This window comes from Saimiri boliviensis, chromosome 5, assembly GCF_048565385.1.
Source record: "Saimiri boliviensis isolate mSaiBol1 chromosome 5, mSaiBol1.pri, whole genome shotgun sequence".
Taxonomy (NCBI): Eukaryota; Metazoa; Chordata; class Mammalia; order Primates; family Cebidae; genus Saimiri; species Saimiri boliviensis.
The window spans coordinates 102,478,752-102,499,525 of NC_133453.1; the positions used below are offsets into that span (position 1 = coordinate 102,478,752).

Sequence of the window (20,774 nt, forward strand, 5' to 3'; positions counted from 1 at the left end):
CTCTCTTCGTTTTGTGGACAAATGTGCTGTCATTGAGACAGTAAAACAACTGATAAATTACCATAAGCGCTTGCCTCATTGCAAAGTCTTCATCAGTTCTCCCTTGGTAAAAATTCCAATGTATCCCTCTTCTGTTAAGTATTGGTATAACAGGGGTTGAGAGTGGGGAAGACTGCAGTTTGGTTTACCATCCTGGTGTCCCCTCTCAGTCTTGGTCTTTCCTAGTCTCCTCTCCATGGCTCAGATGAGAGGTTTCCACCTGAGGTCTCATGCCACACAAAAACCAAAGAGCATCTTTAGCACTTGTCAAGTTCATTCCATGTCTGCAGAGAATATGAGCATTTGGCTCCAAGTGCACTTTTGCATTCACTCACTCACTTATTCATTCAGTCAACAATCATTTCCCAGCATGCGTTATAACTCTGGGGGGTATAAATCTGGACAAGATTGGCCTCTGCCCTCAAGTCATTCAAAATCTAATAGAAAAAAAAATATATATATATATATGTGTATGCATGTATACACACACACACATATACATATATTTCAATAATTCTAACACAGGACAGAGAATGAGAAGAATAGAACATGAACAAATTGCTATGAACACACAGAGAGGGAAGTAAATCCTTCTGGCTGGGTGAGGAAGGGGAACATCATAATCATCATAACATGTAAGGTGGCTTGCAAAACTGGGTCTTGAAGCGGTGAGACCTCAGAGATTAAGGAAAGCCATTGAGACAGTGGGAAAGCAGAGCAAAGGCAGAGAGGCAAAAAAGTGGACAGGGTCAGTTCAGGACACAAATACCAAGTGGTCCTATTTGGCAGGAGCACAGAATTTCTGAACAGGAGGAAGTAGAGGGGAGGGGATTGGCCTTGGGTAGAATTATTAATACTAACTTACCTAAAACACTTGGAGAATTTTTTTCTAAGCCACTAGGCATGATTTCTAGGCATAGGGGACCACTACTATTCCCTTCCTAGCATATTTTTTTTTCTTTTTTTTTTTTTGAGATAGAGTTTTGCTCTTGTTGCCCAGACTGGGGTGCAATGGTGCAAGCTCAGCTCACTGCAACTTCCGCCTCCCGGATTCAAGTGATTCTCCTACCTCAGCCTCCTGAGTAGCTGGGATTACAGGCATGTGCCACCACACCCAGCTAATATTGTATTTTTAGTAGAGACAGGGTTTCTCCATGTTGGCCGGGCTGGTCTCGAACTCCTGACCTCAAATGATCTGCCCACCTCAGCCTCCCAAAGTGCTGGGATTACAGGCATGAGCCACCACGCCCAACGCATAACACCTTTCAAATTTATTCACCTATTTTTGGGCATTTCTTTCTTTCTTTTTCTTTTTTTAGATACAGTTTTGCTCATTCTTGCCCAGGCTGGAGTGCAATGATGCAGTCTCAGCTTACTGCAACCTCTGCCTCCCAGGTTCAAGCGATTCTCCTGCCTCAGCCTCTGAAGTAGCTGGGATTACAGGTGCCTGCCACCAAGCCCAGCTAATTTTTGCATTTTTAGTAGAGACGGGGTTTCACCATGTTGGTCAGGCTGGTCTCGAACTCCTGACTTCAGGTGATCCACCCACCTTGGCCTCCCAAAGTGCTGGAATTACAGGCATGAGCCACTGTGTCTGGCTGGGCATTTATTTCTTTACTCATTCTTCCCAATAATAAGCAAAGCTCTGAGGAATAATTTTGTACACAGTTTTTGCATAGATCCGTACTACTCCTCTGAAATACATTCTTAGAAGGAGGCTTGATGAGCTAAGGATGTGGATTGTTCTCCAGCCATGGTGAACCAGGGAATATTTCACAGATAGGAGAGAGCCTGTCACTCCTAACCTCCCCAAAGCTTGGTGGCCGTTTTAAGTCTTTACCAATTTAATAGACCAAAAACAATGATTGAATTTTTATCCTAATTTTCATTTCTTTGATTACTAACCAGGCTAAACACCTTAATCAAATATTCATGGCTATAGAGCCAATATATAAAATCCTTTAGGTTGGATTTTATTAGTATGAAATGAACTACAAAGAATGCTTCAGATTCATTTTAATTTTGCTTCCTGAAATGAGATTGTAAAACTATTGATCCTGAAACTGCATCTATGGGAAAATAGGAGAGGGTGGCCTTATTTTCCCATTGATTGCACCTGCCCTCCGCTTTGGTCTTCGTTTGACTGAGAACAGCTGGCCTTTGAAAATTGGCCATGCTGTAACGCATTGTACCAGAACCCCAGTTCTGAGCCTTATCTTAGGCTCTTTGAACCTTGACCTGGTCTTCCAGCTCTTTGAAGCCTCATTAAAATTTATTCCTCTCTAAAGGCACATATCATATCATATTTTGTTTGGAATAGGCAATTCTCTTTCCCTACTACAAAGTGATAAGTTTTTTGAGAGCAACGTTGACATATTCATGTGATCCCCTGCAAAGCTACCATGATGCCTCCAGCATTTTTCAAATGTAAATAAATATAACAGTTTAAAAAGCATTTATCTCCTTCTCTTAAAAACAATGATTTTTTTGTTGTCATCGGGATTTCTTATTCTAGGAAAAACTCCCCTCAACATGAAAACAAAATCTCAAAAAAAAAAAAAAAAAGATATAACCAAATTAAATAACACAATGAATTAAATAATACCCTAATACCTAAGTAACATCCAAAGAGGGTATTTCCTCCTTTCTAGAAACTCTCCCCTTCACGGGCCAGCTGTCATTGAATCATTAAATTATATTGTATTCTAGTGGATGCAAATAACAACACCTTTTTAAGCTAAATATGGTTTGGTTTTTGGAACCAGTTGTTTTTTCCCTTTGATTCAAAAATAATTTCAGATTTTTATACATATCTAAGGACTGTTTATTTAAAACTCCAGATTGAAGAATATTCTAAACGTAATTCATGTTGTATTTCTCCACTGGAAAGGTTCACCTCTGTTGAGCACAGGGACTTCTGAAACAGACCCTTAATAGCATACTTAGCCAAGGAATAGTCACCAGCTGACTAGCTATTGATTTAATGTTCCGTCATTTCCATGGTTCAATCATACCTACCATGGTGAATCCGTTGGAACATCCTCAATGAACCAATAAATGAGCAATTTCCCCCACCAAAGGAATATGTTTCATGTGTGGCAGAGGCATACAAAACTTATCTCAAACAATGTGAGGATCAAGTGCAGCATCGATTTACCCTGAATCATCCAGACCTCTGTTTTCAGTAACGGTTTAGTCCTCTAATTGGCACAAACCCCACACACCAGCTTTTTGTTTAAATATTTGGACAGGTGATGTATCTCTGCTTGAGGTCAGGGACCATTTCTTACATACTTTATCATTTACCAAGACATATATTAGGTGGTCAATATGTATTTGTCAAATGAGAATCATATGTAACGTAGAATAGGGCCAGAGTTTGCTATATGCCTGTGGTTCTCAGCCCTCGGTATCCATTAGAATCACCTGGGGATCTTTCTGAAAAATACCCAGGCCTCATCCTCAAAGCTACAGACTTAATTGGGTCTAAGGCAGGGTCTGAGCATTCCACCCAAATCTTGTTTTAAAAGCTTCACAGGTAATTCTAATGAATAGCTAGGGCTGAGAAGCACGGCTGTATGGTGACACAATAAGGCAGGCAGGCAGTGTAGTAAATGGCCCAGTAAGAGCCACTCTTCTCAAAGTGTGGTCCCTGGACCAGCAGCAGCAGCAGCAGCATCTTGCCACTTGTTAGAAGTGAAAATTATTGGTCCCCTTTCCAGACCTAGAGAATCAGAAATAGGCCAGGCATGGTGGCTCACACCTGTAATCCCAGCACTCTGGGAGGCCGAGACAGACAGACCACTCGAGGTCAGGCACTCAAGACCAATCTGGCCAACATGGCGAAATCCCATCTCTACTAAAATACAAAAATTAGGGCCGGGTGTGGTGGCTCAGGCCTGTAATCCCAACATTTTGGGAGGCCAAGGTGGGCAAATAACGAGGTCAGGAGATAGAGACCAGCCTGGCCAACATGGTGAAACCTTGTCTCTACTAAAACTACAAAAATTAGCTGGGCGTGGTGGCACATGCCTGTAATCCCAACTATTAGGGAGGCTGAGGCAGGAGAATCGATTGAACCAGGGAGTTGGAGGTTGTGGTGAGCCAAGATTGTGCCACTGCACTCCAGCTTGGTGACAGAGTGAGACTCCATCTCAAAAAAAAATTAGCCAGGTGTGGTGACACACCTGTAATCCCAACTACTTGGGAGGCTGACGCAGAAACATTCGAACCAAGGAGGTGGAGGTTGCAGTAAGCTAAGATCGCACCACTGCACTCCAGCCTGGGCAACAGAGCAAGACTCTGTCTTAAAAAAAAAAAAAAAAAAAAGAAAAAAGAAAAAAAAGGGAGAGTGAGAGAAAGAGAATTAGACACTGTTGGTGACATCTATAAATTTGTGTTTTAACAAGCCCTCCAGATGACTCTGATGCCTCCTAAAGTTTGGGAACCACTGCAATAGACAAATCTATGTTGAACTGAAAATGGCAACGCTGGCAATGTCTTAGAGAAAGTGATTTCAAGTTATATTTAATTCAAAACATAAAGTAGATTATGTTTTATGAAACAACACTCTGAACCATAGTTTTTCTTTTTTCTTTTAAAGAGACAGGGTCTCATTCTGTCACTCAGGCTGGAGTGCAGTCGTGCAATTATAGCTCACTGCAGCTTCAAACTTCTGGGCTCAAGCTAACCGCCCACCTCAGTCTCCCGAGTAGCTGAGTAGCTGGAACTACAGGCATGTGCCACCATGCCCAGCTAATTAAAAAAAATTTTTTTAGACACAGGGTCTTGCTTTGTTTCCCAGGCTGGTCTTGAACTCCTGGCTTCAAGTGCTGGGATTACAGGCATAAGTCACCGCCTCTACCGATAGTTTTTCTTGATATTATCCTTTTAGCACCTGAAAACAAAAAACAAATTTCAGTTTATATAAGATACTCCACTAAGACCAAACAGTGGAGATGGCCATGTCGGCCTTCCCTATACAGAGATACTTGTCCTAGAGGGGGAACAAACTGCATGTCATCAGCTCCTGCCTTCATTGCCGGTGGCCCTTAATACTTGGGCAAGAGACCTGTTACTCAACCTCACTTTCCACTCATTGTAAAATCAAAGGCAGCAGGAACCTCAAACCACAGACCCAACTTTCTAGCCAGGTTTGCAGCTTCTTACGAAGCCAGGGACAGAAGCAGGTGTGCTTTTGCTCCCAGCTGTGGGCTTGTGAATGTAGAATGGGAACACCCTCATCCCGTCTTCCACAGTGGCTTCTTCCTCAAGTGCCCAACGCTAGATCTGACTCAGCCATGGAGGGTGAGGAGCAGAGGGACAGTGGCCGTTGGTGGTGGCAAGGGGGAAGTGACAAAGGGAAACGCGGGGGTTGGTGGCAACAGCAGAAGTGGTGACTGGCAGCACATGATGTGGTGAAGGGGTGATGCCGTGACTGTCACACCCCACCATGACAGGAGGCTTTTTTGCCACACCTTTATCCGATCCATTCAAGGGACAGACAGAGTAGGGTTGCTGGTTTAAAAGTGATTCAAGGGCCAAGTGCAGTGGCTCACACCTGTAATCCCAGCACTTTGGGAAGCTGAGGCAGGTGGATTGCTTGAACTCAGGAGTTCAAGACCAGCCTAGGCAACATGGAGAAACCCCGTCTTGACAAAAAATAAAAAAATTAGCCAGGCCTAATGGAGCACGTCTGTGGTCCCTGCTACTCAGGAGGCTGAGGCAGGGAGGATCACTTGAACCCAGGACATGGAAGTTGCAGTGAGCCAAGATCATGCCACTGCACTCCAGCCTAGGTGACAGAGCAAGACCCCGTCTCAAAAAAAAAAACAAAAGTGATTGAAGGCCTAACAGAAAGTAAGGTTGGTGATACAGACCTGTGAACAAATCTCTCCAAGTTTGGCTGCTGTACTACCTGTGTCAAAATCACCAGAGGTAATTGTTAAGGCTGCATGCACCTTCTGGACCCCCATTCCAAAACTTCTGAATGAGCATTTCTTTTATTATTACTATTTTTTTATTTTAGTTTAAGTTCTGGGATACATGTGCTGAATGTGCAGGTTTGTTACATAGCATTCATGTGCCATAGTGGTTTGCTGCACCCATCGAACTGTCACCTAGGTTTTAAGCCCCACATGCATTAGGTATTTATCCTAATGCTCTCCCTCCCTTGCCTCCCACCCCTGACAGGTTCCAGTGTGTGATGTTCCCCTCCCTGTATCCATGTGTTCTAATTGTCCAATTCCCACGTATGAGTGAGAACATGAGATGTTTGGTTTTCTGTTCCCATGTTAGTTTCCTGAGAATGATGGCTTCTAGCTTCATCCATGTCTCTGCAAAGGACATGAACTCTGGAATGAATATTTCTGAGGGTGGACAATCCAGAAATCTGTACACTAAACAAGCTCTTCATGGGATTCTGATTACAGGTGGTTAAGATCTCGCTTTCAGAAAACTACCCGAACATAATTTTGCTGCTTTGAAATTGGAAGGTGCTTGTCCTTCAACGTTGACTTTATGCAAAGAACTGCAGAAGATACATAGTAAGTCTTAAGATATAGTCCCTTACAAATTAACCATAAGTATTATTAGGAGGAGGAGCAGTAGCAGTGATAAATAAATAAACATTAAACTGCAACAAGGTAGAATGAGGGAGGAAAAGCAGCAATGAAAGTTTATGGGCATTCAAATGAGAAAGATTAAAACTCAGTGTTTAGGAAAGAGATTGAGAAGGAGGTGACAGTTCAGGCTTCTTAAATAACCTTTTTCCTTAAAACAATACATGTATAACAGTGGATAATCATCTGTAAGGAATGGAGAAATGAAGAGAGGATTTCAACAGGTGGAGCAGGAAGGGGAAAGCACAGGATTCCAGGAGGAGGGAACAACGTCAGCATGGATGTATATTGACTAGTATTTCTGTAATCTCTGGAATTCGCTCTTAGTAAGAATCCTCAAGTACCATAAAGTTAGGACCTCAGGAAATTGGGTTCTCTTTCAGGCTAGCCAAGCCTAATTTACATTTTGAGGGTCCATTGATTTTTTTTTCTTTCTTTTTTTTTTTTTTTTTTTTTGAGATGGAGTATTGCTCTTATTGCCCAGGCTTGATGGAGTGCAATGGTGCAATCTCGGTTCACTGCAAACTCCACCTCCTGGGTTCAAGCAATTCTCCTGCCTCAGCCCCTGAGTATCTGGGATTAAGGGCATGCGCCACCAGGCCCAGCTAAAATTTTTTGTATTTTTTGGAAGAGATGGGGTTTCTCCATGTTGGTCAGGCTAGTCCCGAACTCCCAACCTCAGGTGATCTACCCATCATCACAGCCTTCCAAAGTGCTGGGATTACACATATGAGCAGCCACCACACCCGGCCAAATGATTTCTTGTAATTTTTTCTGGTGCCAAAATGTCTGTAAAATTGAGGAATTAAATGATGATAAAACACTATGCTGCTTTAGGGGAAGGAGTACAGGTGTCTGCAATTCACTTTGAAAGGAGTCCAGGAAATAAGGTGCTAGAAGGATAGATAGAGGGATAGTTAGAAAATAAATGAGTTTAATTAAATGTTAACAGTAGAATCCAGGAAATGAGTATACAGCTGTGCCTTGTAAAAATCCTTTCCACTTTGCTTTGTGTTTAGATTTTTTCACAATAAAATGGGGGTGGGATGTTCTGCTTCTACAGGTCATGTGACTCTGAGCAAATCTCTGCTTAGCTCCTCTAGGCTTCACTTTGCCATTACTTTTAAGGGCAAAAACCACAGTTACTTTTGCACCAACCTAATGGTTAATCTGCAAGGTCCTGTCCAGTTCCCAAATACTCTCTTATTTCCTCTTCTCAGATAGGGAACCACAGGGGTTACTACCACAGAGAAGCAGTCCTCTAACCTACCATGACTTAGCTCTGCTAATAAAGGTAGATAATCTTCCTTACGGCGTGGCAGGGATGACCTAACTTGGACTCAGACAGTGTCAAACTGCTGTCTGTGGTTCTAGAGCAGGTGCCAGACGAGTCAGACCTTGAAATTTGTTTTGAAACTGACCACCTGTTACTGTAATTGTGTGGCTGTTTTCCTGGCTTATGGGATTTTACTTCAGCTGTTGTTCTCAGGCGAGAGTTTATTTCCTCTAGGAATCACTCAGTTCACTTGCCCTAAACTTAGCATTTGAGTATAGGGATCTTCCGGAGACTGAGTCAACTATGCAAATCTAAGTCTTCTACCAAAAATCCTGAAGTTACCTACAGACTTGAGTAACAAATTTTAAGGGAAAAAGTGAGAATCCTCTTTCAAGTCTTTTGTTACAGATAAATCATCTTCTGAATTTTGCAGGAAGAAGGAGCTAAAGGATTAAATTTATGATTGCTCCTGACTCATTTTTGTTCCTGGCTGTCAGACAGCACTGTGCTGACTCAGCACTTTCCTGGCATCCACTACCCCACTGAAAACTCTCGTGCCCATAAAACTTTACTGCAAGTTAAAACTTAATCAAGAAGTCCATTTTTCCCTAATAGTTTGAAGGGAATGCCACAATTATGGAACTAGAATAGACCTTAGTGATTCACTAGTTCAATCCTTCATGTTAGAATTGAAGCAAGTAAAGTTCTGTGACATTATTATAAAAAGACTTGATCAGGGTCATAAATCTAGTTCAGGGCTGAGATAGAAATCTCCTTATGTTGCAGAATGTGCTCATATAAAGGGAGAAATAATAAAAGCAGCTTAGAAAGCTCTGTTTATGAATATCGAGTTATTTTCTTAAAAAAAGAAACCACTATGGTGTTCTAGTTGCCTATTGCTGCCTAACAAACCACCACAAAACAGAGTGGCTTCAAACAACAATTTATTATTCTCTGCTATGGTTCTGCAAGAGAGAATAATACTGGGCTCCTCCAGGCAGTTCTTACTTGGGGGGAGCTGTGTGGTTGCAGTCAGATGGTAGCTAAGGCTGGGTATCTAGGATAGCTTCGTCACCCACATGTCTGGTGCCTGAACTGGGATGGCTGGAATGGGGGGGGGGGGTGGGCACTGGCCAGATGTCTCTCCATGTAGACAACTTGGGCTTCATACAGGAAAGAACACTTGAGCAGAATCATGAAAAACAAGTGGGAGTTTGCCATACACAGGAGATGGGAAAAGGAAAATCAATAAAACAGACACGGCATGTGAAAAGGCATGGAAGCAGAAAACATCATGAAGAAGGGAAAGCAGCTTTAGACTGGGAGTGAGGGTGCTGCCTTCTCCCTCAAAAAGAGCCCGAAATGGAGGTAATCCTAATGGGAAATAGAAAGCCGTTGAGGCTGGGCGCGGCAGCTCAACACCTATAATCCCAGCACTTTCAGAGGCCTAGGCAGGCAGATCACCTGAGGTCAGGAGTTTGAGACCAGCCTGACCAACATGGTGAAATGCTGTCTCTACTAAACTACAAAAATTAGCTAGGCATGGTGGTGCACACCTGTAGTCCCAGCTACTAGGGAGGCTGAGGCAGGAGGATCACTTGAACCCAGGAGGCAGAGATTGCCTTGAGTCGAGATCATGCCACTGCACTCCAGCCTAGGCAACAGAGTAAGACCATGTCTTAAAAAAAAGGAAAGAAAGAAAGTTGTTGAATATTTCAAGGGAAAGTTGAAGGAAAATAATGTTCCTGGGTGCCATCTTTGGGTGAAGTTCCCCTTCATTATTTGAAACCTCACAGTTTTGTTAGAAATTGAAGCTTCTGCTGGGTAGCAAGTGAATTCCCTGAAGCTCTCTTCTTTTGATTTTTTTCACTGCTGGGAAGGAAAGGTCCTTTCTGCCTTGTGAAGGTAATAGAAACTTTCATAGACTTAACATTGATGTAGATGTGTCATGTGTCTCAGAAATTAAAATGGAAAACTCTTTTTAAAGAAAGTGAAAGCAGTTTTATAGCAATGAAGCATAGAGCTGAAAGGAAGGAAGAGGAGAAATGAGGTCAACTAGAAGCATCAACAAAGGAACCACTTTGGAAGCCATCATGGCAGCCCAAGCAAGAGATGATGAGGGCTTGAGCTATAGCTGAGCAGAGATAAAGGAAGAAGAGGGGATTTGAGAGCAATCTAAGGAGTAAAATGAAAGGACTGTTTAGCTATACAGACAGAGGATGGAAGGAATCCAGAGACTGGCCTAGATTCCTGGCTAAGATCACACAGTAGTTGATATATATAGTCATTAGCTGATAGAGTGTAGCCAGGAGGAATAATGGATGGGTTGGGAAAGAAAGTAATGAATTTGGACATACCGAGATGAAGATCCCTGCAGGACATCTAGAAGAGAACTGTTCCATATGCAGTCCAATGTATAGGCCTGGAGCTGGGGGAGCTAGGGCAGGAGAAGAGATTTGTGAGTTACTTGCCCACTTGGAGAAATATTTTTTTAAAGTTATTGTTTTTAGGCCAGGCACAGTGGCTCACACCTGTAATCCCAGCACTTTGGGAGGCCAAAGCAAGTAGACCCCTTTGGCCAGAAGTTCGAGACGAGCCTGGGCAACATGGCAAGACTTGGTCCCTACAAAAAAAATGTTTTTAAAAAATTAGTCAGGGCCAGGCACGGTAGCTCACACCTGTAATCCTAGCACTTTAGGAGGTTGAGTGGATCACCTGAGGTCAGGAGTTCGAGACCAGCCTGGGCAACATGGTGAAACCCCGTCTCTACTACAAATAGAAAAATTAGCCAAGCATGGTGGTGCACGCCTGTAATCCTAGCTACTCAGGAGGCTGAGGCAGGAGAATGGCTTGAACCCAAGAGGCAGAGATTGCAGTGAGCCAAGATCTCACCATTGCACTCCAGCCTGGGCAACAAGAGTAAAACTCCATCTCTAAAAAAAAACAAAAGAAAAAAAAAATAGCCTGGTATGATGCTGCACTCCTGTAGTTCCAACTACTAGGGAGTCTGAGGTGGGAAGATCGCCCCCCAAGGGCAAGGATGCAGTGAGCCAAGATAGTGCCACTGCACTCCAGCCTGGGCAACAGAGTGAGACCCTGTCTCAAAAGAAATTTTTTTAATAATCAATAAAAATCCTGTATCACAAACTAACCAGGAAATCCTGCCACACCTTAGTTGATGTCCATTTAGTTGATTCTATACATGACTAAATCATATACAAAGAAACAGTCCATGTCATGTCATGGAGTTTGATTCTCCCTGGTTTACAACAGTAGTAAGTAGGATTAGGGTCTAATAAAGGTGGAAGAATTACTGCGAGTTTAGTTTAACTATTTTCACTAATGGTACTCTTTAGTATCATTCTTTATCAGTACTTACTCTTCTCAAGACTCTCTTAAGAGCGCACCTTAGGAATGAGGAGCTATCAGTTCTGATATCTATTCCACTGTTTCCTGTTGCAACTGGTTCTCAAACTTTTAAAAGCTTTAGAATGTTGTCGGGAGCTTTTCTTTTTCTTTTTTTAATCTAGATTCCAGAGCCCCAGCCCCAGTGATTCTAATTCAGTAGATCTGGGGTATAGCCCAGGTATCTACAGTTTTAACAAGCATTCCAAATGATTCCGATAAAACAAGTATGACCAAGACAAATAGAATCATTTCTTAGGGCTCAATTTCTTCATCCGTAAACGGGAAGTCATGCCACCTGCCGTGCCTATTCTCAGGGCTGTGAAGAAGTCCAGAACAACAGTGATATATGTAAATGGGCTTTGAACACTGTGGGTTCTCCACACTGGTAAGATGTCAGAATGTGTGGGGCAGTGCATCAGAATTACCTGGAAATCTCCTTAAAACATAGATTGCTGAACCCTATTGCCAAGATCTCTGATTCGGTAGATCTGTGATGACACTCAATAATTTGCCTTTCTATCAAGTTCCTAAGAGATATTGATGCTACTGCTGAGGTAACCAGGCTTTGATATTCTCATCTGGTCACCCAAAAGCACTGGTCTTAAGTCAATCAACTGAAAGCTGTCAGGTTGGTTCAGAAGGTTTTACCAGATTTTACCTTAGAATTGTCTAGGCCTAGGTTCTCAATGTTCATGATTCCCAAAACTGTATTCATTTATCCAATAAACATTAATTCAGCACCTCTGATGTGCTAGGAACTGCTCTGAACACTGAATACACAACCCTGAATAAAACAGACTCAAAAATGAATGAATAAAATAACTTCAGATAACAGTAAGTGCCATAAAACTATAAAACAGGGTAATGGGATATAGAGTAGCTGAGTTGTGTGTGGTGGGGGGTGGTTCTTCATATAGAGGGATCAGGGAGGCATCCTCAAAAGATGTAACTTTTTTTTTTTTTTTTTTGATAAAATGTCTCACTCTGTCGCCCACGCTACTAGAGTACCCTGGTGCAATCTCAACTCACTGCAACCAGCCTCCTAGACTCAAGCCTCCTGAATAGCTGGGACCACAGGTGTGTGACACCACACCTGGCTAATTTTTGTATTTTTTGTAGAGATGGGATTTTGCCACGTTGCCCAGGCTGGTCTCAAACTCTTGAGCTGAAGTGATCTGCCCGCCTCAGCCTCCCAGAGTGCTGGGATTACAAGCGTGAGCCACCATGCCGGGCCAGAAGTAACAGTTAAGCTGAAATAAAAGAGTCAGCCATACTAGATGAGGCAAGAGCCCTCCAGGCAGAGGGAACAGCAAGTACAAAGCCTTGAAGGCCAGAATGAGAAAGTCTAGTGGGGCTGGAACTAGTGAATGAGAGGCAGAGTGACATGGATGAGACTGGAGGAGAATACAGGGCCAGAAATGTGGGATCTTGCAGGCTTTGGGGAGTGTAGGTTATGAGTCAGGTCTATAAAGCAGATCTGTACAGATCAGCCCTTCACAAACTAATATGCATGCAAATTGCCAAGGATCTTGTTAAAATGCTAATTCTGATTCAATAGTCATAGGATGGTGCCTGATATTCTGCGTTTCTCACAAGCAAGATGCTGCTGTTCCTGCTGCTGGAATCCACATCACACTTTCAGTATCAAGAGCCATGGAAAAAGATGCTAGGAAACAAATAGACTCTGTCTTCCTGCAATCAGGGAAAAGTTAAGGGGAATGGGGGAAGATAGAGACCAAGGAAAAAATCATCAGGTTGGGGAACCGTGGACACTAAAAATTATTTTTCAAGAGGATCTATAATGTTCTTTTCAGCATGCAGCTCAAAGGATTAAAAGATTGTCACTGAAATGAGGAAGCTAAATAAAATAATTCTCTTGGTAGTTTACTTAGAAGTGGCTGCAGAGGTTTCCAAAGTGAGTGTCTGCTCACAGTTTAGTGCTAAACCGCACCAGAACTGCCTGCAAAATAAATGACTATTTCCACAACCTCTTTAATCTTCCATGGCTCTCTATGGCTACAGCCTGCCACTGCCTTCTCGAACATTCTCTATTTCTGTTAAACAATGCTGCTGCCCCTTCATCCTCCCTCTCCCAAGTAAGGGCCCAGGACTTGGATGGGGTAAGTTGGAAACGCAGGCCTGAGGATGGCAGGGGGAAGAGGGCATTTCAGAGCCGGCCTGTTGCCTCTGCAGTACTGCCTGGAGCGCAGCCATAAAAATATAGCCAGAGTCTGCTTTCCTTCCTCCATACTCTTCTGGGGATTGGGATGGGGACTGAGGAGTCTTACCTTATAAGCCTTATGGCTTTTTCTTTTAAGGAATGATCTTCCTAGAATGCAGCCAGAAGCCCAGAACAGTTAAAAAAAAAAAAAAAAAAAAAAAAAAAAAAACCTTAAAATCGGATGCCTCTTTGTATAAACTTCTATACCGCTATACCACACGATAGATCCCTTGTTTGTTATCATAAGCACGTTTCCCCAAAATTTCCTGTTTTTTAGGTGATTTGTGCATTGAAAATTCTGTCTGTGGAAGGAAAGCCACATTATTGAAGCCCCAAACAATAGAATGACTATGGCTTTAATCCTTTGAATAAGGCTTTGTTTCCCATTGACTGAAAACTTCCGAAAGGAAGAAAAGCTAGGAACATTCAGGAAGGATTTGTATTTTATTTTACAACGGTTTTGTGAAAGGGGAAAATCATCTGGAAGCCTTAGACTCCCTTTCCTGGTTGATGGGCATCTGAACACAGTCGTGCTGGGAGCTGGCTGCAGATGGTGGTTCCTGCCCGCAAAACACTTCCCCACCCCACTGCCAACTTTGTTTTCATTGTTGTTGTACTGACACCAACAGACGTCATCCTGAGCCCAAGTTTCACCTATTCCTGGGTCATGACTAGGAACAGGTGCACCCAGTCTATCTCAGTTTATTTGCATGGATCAAAAATGTTCCCCTAATATATTCTACAAGGCTTATATTGCATACTCCTTAATTTATGAATTTCTTGTTAATAAAGAGATGTCATAATAATTGAAAAATAGACATCAATCATTGAACTCTTAAATTACTTTCAATTACACTCCCCCTTGATTGTGTTTTCATTTACTTTACACATCAATAATTATTTTCTTTTAAAATAAAGTGAAATCAATGAGCTGAATCCTCCTTACAATATGGGGAGGAGATCTGTGGATAAAAGAATTATCCACAGATAATTCTTTGGGCCATGCACAATGGCTTTAGGCCATGCACAATGGCTCACACCTGTAATCCCAGCACTTTGGAAGGCCAAGAAGGGGAGATTACCTGAAGTCAGGAGTTCAAGACCAGCCTGACCAACATGGAGAAATCCTGTATCTACAAAAAATACAAAATTAGCCAGGCGTGGTGGTACATGCCTGTAATCCTAGCTACTTGGGAGGCTGAGGCAGGAGAATCACTTGAACCCAGGAGGCAGAGGTTGTGGTGAGCTGAGATGGCACCATTGCACTCCAGCCTGGGCAACAAGAGCGAATCTCCAACTCAAAAAAAAAAAAGAAGCTGCTTATAAATCCCCAAATGCGCTGATATGGCCATTCCTGCTTTGCACAGATTCTGTGCCGGAGGAATAGATTGTGGAGTTCAGTTCACAGGCTGTTAGGCCCTTTTACAGAAGTCAAAAGGGCCTCTTGGACACCTGCCCCTTCTGAGTGATATCATCCTCATTTATAAATCCCCACTGAATGAAGAATACCACACACACCCTCTTATGGCCAACAGCCCTTAGGGCTTTGTCTCAGGCATGTCTCTGGGGACATAATTTAGAGATTCATAATCCTGAGAATTATGTTTCAGGTAGCAAATCCTAATTATAGGTCTACTCCTTAAGTGACTTACCAGAGACAGAAGGTGCCGCTGAGGTTAGGCCTGGGTCTTCGTTAGCTGTAATTAGAGACGGACAATACCTCTTCGTCCATGTGGTCCTAGCTTCACTGCGTTACCTGTACTGGTGGGAAAAGCCAGCCTCACCACTCTATTAGGGATACACTGGAGAAAAGAGGCCAGTCCTTGGCTGAGAAAGACAGAATCCATATTTCCAGGGTTTTCCAAAGCAGCATCCACTTTGCTTTAAGTCAGGGAAAGCCTTCAAATTACTTTCAGTAGAAGAAGATTTAAAAGAGTGTTTCTGTTTAGGATTTTTCTGCCTTTTGTCCAAGGATTCTTCCATCTTTTATCCAACCACAGAATCCTTTGAGAGTCTGTTGACAATTATGGATAATTTCCACTCACTAATGCACATATGTGTAGACACCAACAATGTTGCATACAATTTCAAAAAGTTCATGGACCCCTGGAAACCCATAAGCCTCAGATTAAGAGCATTTGATCAAGATTTAGACACTTTTTAAATTTACAGAAGTTGTAAATGTATAGAAGTTGAAAGCAAAAGAGCTATTAAATGCTCCAAAGCATTTAAAGGACAAAACTAAAATAAGAAAGTAAAAAGATAAGCAATTAAAAGATAGCATTTTTCTAAAGTAGATCACAGTGGTTGTCTTTTTTCCTCAACAAACATTGTACAGCAGAGCATGAAACACCAGTTTTACCCCTTGCAGCTTACATGCTAAGACTCCATGGTATGTTAATGGTCCCATAAACCTACAGTATATTCTACATTTGTAATTAATAGCTACCTTGATGGTTGCTTGGTGTATATATGAGGCCAAGGGTTTTGAGTATAGGATTACTTATTGCTCACAACAAGCACACAAGGTAAATATTACTAACCCATTCTACAGCCAAAGACATTGAGGATCTGAGAAGAAAACAGGTTTCCCAAAGCCACACAGTAATGAAGTAGCAGAGATGGAACTCTGACCCAGGGTTGTCTGTCTCCAAAGGTCTTGTTCTTAATATAACATAAGAATGCAGGCCTACTGAATTTTATAATTAGCTTTTAATTTTTCCTTTAGAGTTCTTGGGTCTGTTATCAAGCAAATAGGAAGCAGGAGAACTACAAGGGCTTCTTGAAGCAAAATCACATGCTTTGCAGTGACAGCCCCAGGATGTCCGCCCAGGAGGGATCTGAAGGCAGTGGTACTGGGGAACTTGCCTGAAGGCTGCGATTGCAATTGCGTAGCAGGCACGGAGACTTTCCTCCCCTTCGAGTCAGATGGCACAGTTTTGGCAGCCATGGCCCTTGCTATTAGAAGAAGCTGCCTTCTCTGTCAGTGGGTGGTTGGTGAGAGAACTGGGGCTGAGCTCCCGCCTAGCTCTCAAGGCTCAGATGTGTAGATAGCTCCGCCCACCCCTGCCCTGCCTGGGGCCCTCCATCGGTTCTGCTTCTCTGCCCTCTCTGCACCCTCAGCCTGTCACTCTGCTGCCCTCTGCGGTAGCCACACAGGGATGAGAAACCTGGGAAAACCAGGCAAACATTCTATCCTACCCTGAACTGTGGATGTAGGAATAGTCAATTTAGACTTTTCTAACATTAGACTTTTCTAAATGTAACTGCTAGCACGGTACACAGCCTGGAACCTAGAATAAATGAGGGAGGCAATCAAAGCCTTAAAGGATTTTCTTAACTGAAGTAGGGCTGGGCATGGTGGCTCACCTGTATAATCCCAGCACTTTGGGAGGCCAAGGCAGGAGGATCTTCTGAGTCCAGGAGTTTGAGGTTATAGAGAGCCATGATCATACCACTGCACTCCAGCTTGTGTGACAAAGCAAGATCTTGACTCAAAAAGGTTTTTTTAAAAAAATAAAATAAGCTTGAGACATTATTTATGGGAGGCAGGCCATCACAGTAGCTAAGCATGTGGCTCTACAGTCTGATACTTGGGTTCTGATGGTGATTCAACCCACTTACTGTTTTACAAGTTACTTTACCTCTCTGTGCCTTAGTTTTTTCATCTGTAAAATGGAAATAATAATAGTTCCTAGCCCAAAAAAGTTGTTCTAAAAATTGTTGAGACTGAAAAACCCTAAACAGAAACATTCTTTTAAATATTCTTCTGCTGAAAGTAATTTTAAGGCCTTCCCTGACTTAAGACAAAGAGAATGCTGCTTTGGAAAGCACTGGAAATGGATCCCTTCTTGGCCAAAAAGTTGTTCTAAAAATTAAATATATTAATAAATATATTACACTTAAAAGCATTAAAAAAGTGTTAATTAGTATTGTGATCATTATTTGCCCACTTTCATAGTCACTGATGAGTGAACTACTTTGTCTATAGAGCTAAAAGGATTGTGAAAACCCAGAAAGTAAATGGTATTTCCCTGCAGAGGTTTGAGGGTGATGAGGTGAGCAGGTGAACATGGTGCAAGGCCTCAAAACCAAGCTGAGCAAAGGAGCCTCAGTGTTTCAGTCAGGCATCGCTGCATTACAAATCACCTCCCCATGTACTGGCTTAAAACAACAGCGGTTTATTATTCCTTATGATTCTGTGGGTTGGGCAGGCAGTTCTAGTTTATAGAGCATTGGCTAGGGCTCTAATGGGCTGGAACACCCAAAATGGCCTCATTCACATTCCAACTGGGAGCTCAGCTGGGGTTGTTGGCCAAAGTCCTCAGTTATCCTCCATCAGGTCTTGTCATATGGCTCTGGAACTTCTTCACAGCTTGGAAGATAGTTCCAAGAAAGAACACACTAAGACAGAAAGGCAGAAGCTGAAGACTTCTTAAGGTCCAGCCTTGGAGATTACATCCTGTTGGTCAAAATAGGTCACAAGCCAGTCTAGATTCAAAGGGAGTGAATCTAGACTACTTCTTGATGAGGGAGTGGCACAGTCACATTGCAAAAGAACATATGGAATGAGAGATATTGTTGCAGCCATCTTTGGAAACACAATCCACCACAGCTACAGGAAGAGCGAGGAACCAGATTTTCCTAACAAGGTTTGGATTGAGTGACCCAAACAGGAAGACCAATCTGAGTTTGGATCACAAAGTTACCTACTAAAATGAAGAAGTAAATGGAACTAAATGTTTTTAATTTAGCACAATTTGTTTATATGTGACTTAAATAAGATCATTCTTCAGAATATTAAAAATAGTTCCGTGAGGTCTAATCACATTGAGGCCCAGCACAGTGGTTCATGCCTATAATCCCAGCACTTTGGGATGCTGAGGTGGGTGGATCACCTGAGGTTAGGAGTTCAAGACCAGCCTGGCCAACATGGTGAAACCCCATCTCTACTAAAAACACAAAATCAGCCAGGTGTGGTGGCACACACCTGTAGTCCCAGCAACTCGGGAGGCTGAGACAGGAGAATCACTTGAACCCATGAGGCAGAGGCTGCAGTGAGCCGAGATTGTGCCATTGCACTCTCTCTCCCAACAACAAGTTTGGGACTTGGCAAGACCAGGTGAAACTCTGTCTCAAAATAAATCAATAAATAAATAAAATTAGAACCATAAATTAAAATAGAAAAAAAAATTAGGTTGGAGAAAATAACTATCAGTAAGGTACCTTTCTAAAGTAAAAACTTTTCCTTAAAAGGTAGATGATAAAACCACATACTCCCTGATAGTGACAATGCTGCACTTATAGTGAAAACTGAAGGGTACTGTGTTAAAGTGAGCAAAGCGGAAAACCATAAAAAGGAGGCTGAGTGATGAATAGGAAGAGTCAGACAACAGCCCCAGGAGAGTCTTGAAATTGCTATTGCTGAGAGTTTGATTTTCCCCCACCTCCTTGTACATGTGGAATTCTTTTCACAGTGTGATATACTCTATATTTGTATTTTACATTATAATTTATTGGGGTTGGGGGTTAACATCCTTTATAAAATTTCTAGATATGGCTGCAGTCATACATGGATTTACAAAATAAAACTGGAGATAATCTCACCAAATGAATTATGATTTAACTTTAATGTTCCAGTTCTCCACAATCACAAAAGCTCTGGTCTTTAAGATTCATTAGAGATGGAAATGTTAAAAAAGGGAAAAGCTGAAAGATTTTGCTAGATTTCTGAATGGTGGGGAGAAGAGAAAGCAATAAGAAATGGCAACAAGATTTCAGGACTCAGCGATAAATGAATGGTTGTGTTTCCTAGAGTGATTGAGAAGGTGAGTAGAAGGAAAGAGAATTGCATATTGCAGGGCAGAATTAAAAAAACAAGTTTGGGAATGAAAGACTATATTAAGGGAAAGTAGCAGCCATCCAGCATTTTCATAACATCCTGATGTCCCTGGCTTACTTCTATTTGGGAGAGGGGCCCCACTTGCTCTCATTTTATGAGACTATAACTTTTTAGTATTCATTTTACTGTTTGTCATTTATTGAGTTGTTTCTACTCAGTGTGTTTACAACTCACATAAAATACTGAAGACAATCAAATATACAGAAACAAGGCTGGGCTCAGTGAAAAATGTCATTAGTATCTAGTGGCAGCTGCGTACTGTAAAACCATTGGAATCGTCTCAGATAAAAGGTAAATGAAAAACAAGGGAAATGACTATCTAGATGCCTTGATGGAAAACCGTTTTTAATAGAAGGTGGTTTTAAATAGGCTGTCAGGGAAAGAGGATAAGTTGTCCAAGTGAGAAACTAGACAATCCATCAAGAACAGAATAAGAAGAGGAGAAAAAGGTAAAGTTCTCATGGGAACAGGATATAAAGTTGATGACAAAAGGCCTTCACAGAGGATGAAGCGCAACATAACAATGTGTGCCATGTATTATTTGCATAAACTCCAAAGAACTTGGCACAATTTACATTTCCCACATCACAAACATAAACCAGGAAGTAAGAAAAAAGAGTGTCAAGCAGCCAAAATAGGTGGAGTATTCAACTTCACTCAAGGAAGTTAAGGGAGTTCTCAGGTCCTCACTTAACAAATAATTCCAATAAGCTTGGCTATCCGTTTCTCCAAACTCAACCATTTCAAGTGAGATGCAGATTCACCATATACATGTTATGTATCTCAACAGTAGCTCACAATTGTTGAGCATTAACTACACACCAGGTGCTGTTCTAAATTCGATCTAGATGGACCTATTTATCACCATAGCAACCTAAGAGGTAGGGACTAAAATTATCCCCATTTTACAGATGAGGGAGTTGAAACACAGAAAAGTTTTTAAAACTACCTACAAATCACATAGCTAGTAAGTGGTAGAGTCAGGATGTGAACCTAGGCTAGGCAGGTTCCTATATCCTTAACAACTAGGCCAGCCCTGCCCATAACAATCACCTATCAGGCTTTTAAAACATAGTTTGCTGAGAGTTTCTGATTCAGTAGGTCTGGGATAGGGCCAGAGACTACATTTCTAACAAGTTCCCAGGTGTATTCATTTGTTCAGACTGCTATAACAAAGTACCATATACTGGATGGTTTAAATAACAGAATTTATTTTCTCACAGTTCCAGAGGCTAAAAATCTGAGCTCAAGATATTGGCAGGGTTAATTTTTTTCTGAGGCCTCTCTTCTTGGCTTGTAAATGGTCCT

At 42.0% G+C, this 20,774-nt stretch overlaps 1 long non-coding RNA gene across 2 annotated transcripts; it reads right to left on the reverse strand.

Annotated features, from left to right (window-relative positions):
• Positions 1-1,597: 1,597 nt before the first annotated feature.
• Positions 1,598-16,558, reverse strand: LOC141584617 (uncharacterized). Of its 2 annotated transcripts, XR_012517776.1 has the most exons (4): positions 15,217-16,558; positions 13,632-13,672; positions 10,293-10,372; positions 1,598-6,568 (listed from the first exon to the last, which is right to left on the reverse strand). It is a non-coding gene; the product is annotated as an uncharacterized LOC141584617 (long non-coding RNA). The 2 variants fall into 2 exon arrangements; XR_012517777.1 differs by lacking the exon at positions 13,632-13,672.
• Between the last annotated feature and the right edge of the window lie 4,216 nt (positions 16,559-20,774).